We start from the raw sequence: 1,552 nt of genomic DNA, 5'->3' as shown, positions 1-1,552 counted from the left end.
ACAGTTTGTTCAGAACTCTATCTTTCGTGACAATTTTGAACAGGCCATCTTAATTTTTTTTTTCCTTTCAACATTTGGAATGGGAACAACGACTTTACCTCCTATATCACACTGAGGTGTGTTGCAACGGAGATTTTTTTTCATTCGTTTGGCTTGCTTTATTAAAGTTTCTTTGGCTTCCTCTCTATTTAGAAAAATGTAAGTCGATTTACTAGCAAGTATATGCTCCCTGATTGTGCTTACTCGGTTTCTTGCTCTTTTGCATTCATGATCTAAAGTTTTCTGAAGTTCATCCTCGTCTTCGATATTTTTAAAATATCTGATGGCAAGGTTGTGGTTGTCATTCAACTCTTGGTTCAATCCCAAACATAGATTTGTATGGTGATTGTTTTATTCTTGAATGTAGAGCTCGGTTTTTCATGAATTGGACAAAACGAAGACCAATTTATTTTTTCGTTATCCATGAAGTCAACCTATTAACTGAACTCCTCTTAACTGAACTAACTAACTCCCTCTTAACTGAACCCCGCGACTAGCTGCGCCGAGGAAGTGCTTAAAAAACAATCTCTTCCGTTCTTTTCCTGTGAAGTGGTCGTAGTAACACAAACTTTGTTAAATGTTTTTGGTAAACCATAATAGACCTATTCATTATCTGCCTGAGATTGCATGTCAATCAAATCCATTTGGCAGCGACTATTCATTTCTGAGTGAATAATAGGTTTAGAAACCAAACCTTTCCTTTTTTTAATTAATTTAAATTTTTCTGTTTACATGTTTCCTACATTGATAAAAAAAATTGTATCATCTCAGTAGTTATATTAGCAAATTTTCTTGAATTTTCTGTTTTAAGTCTGTCTCTATTCTCATGCCCTAAGTCCACATGTGCATATTTGATAGCATCAAAAAATTTTTCAAATGGTAAATAATATTTGATGGGCTCATTTGAGGAAACCAACTTTTTCACTCCATTCATTTCAGGAATGTCAAACCTTTTGAATCTGCGTTACTGAATAGAAGCGGCAGATTTCTTTCTTCTCTCAGATACGAGAGTGTTATATTCATTATATGTAATAACTTCAAATTTAATTTGTTTTTCTTTCTTTCATGAAAAAGACTGTGATTGTCCAAAAAATTTATTTTTCCAATTTTTTGCACAAAAAGAATTAATATTTTCTTCACTCATCGTAAAAAAATCAACAGCACAAACACGTTCCAGCCTGAATAAAACTAGATGACTGCACTTGCTTTGAAAATTTCACAAGCAAGAAATCTAAATTCGTATGGTTTTGACTGGAAAACACCTGAAATAACTAGAGAAAACGGGTTTTCCCGAAAGTTGTCAGTTAAAACGCGTTTTCCCTAGTTAATTCGGGTTCCTCCTAGCACTGTCAGTTAAAACGCATTTTCCCTAGTTAATTCGCGTTTTGACTGATTTCGGGTTTTCACTGTTAACATATACATCTCAACTCCATTGAATTCCGCCTTCAAAGAACATGGATTTGAGATCCATTATTCCAATCCAAGTAAGATTACGAATTTTATATTAATATGA

This window comes from Argiope bruennichi, chromosome X2, assembly GCF_947563725.1.
Source record: "Argiope bruennichi chromosome X2, qqArgBrue1.1, whole genome shotgun sequence".
In the NCBI taxonomy this organism is placed as follows: domain Eukaryota; kingdom Metazoa; phylum Arthropoda; class Arachnida; order Araneae; family Araneidae; genus Argiope; species Argiope bruennichi.
Note: the sequence above shows the minus strand (reverse complement) of the source record.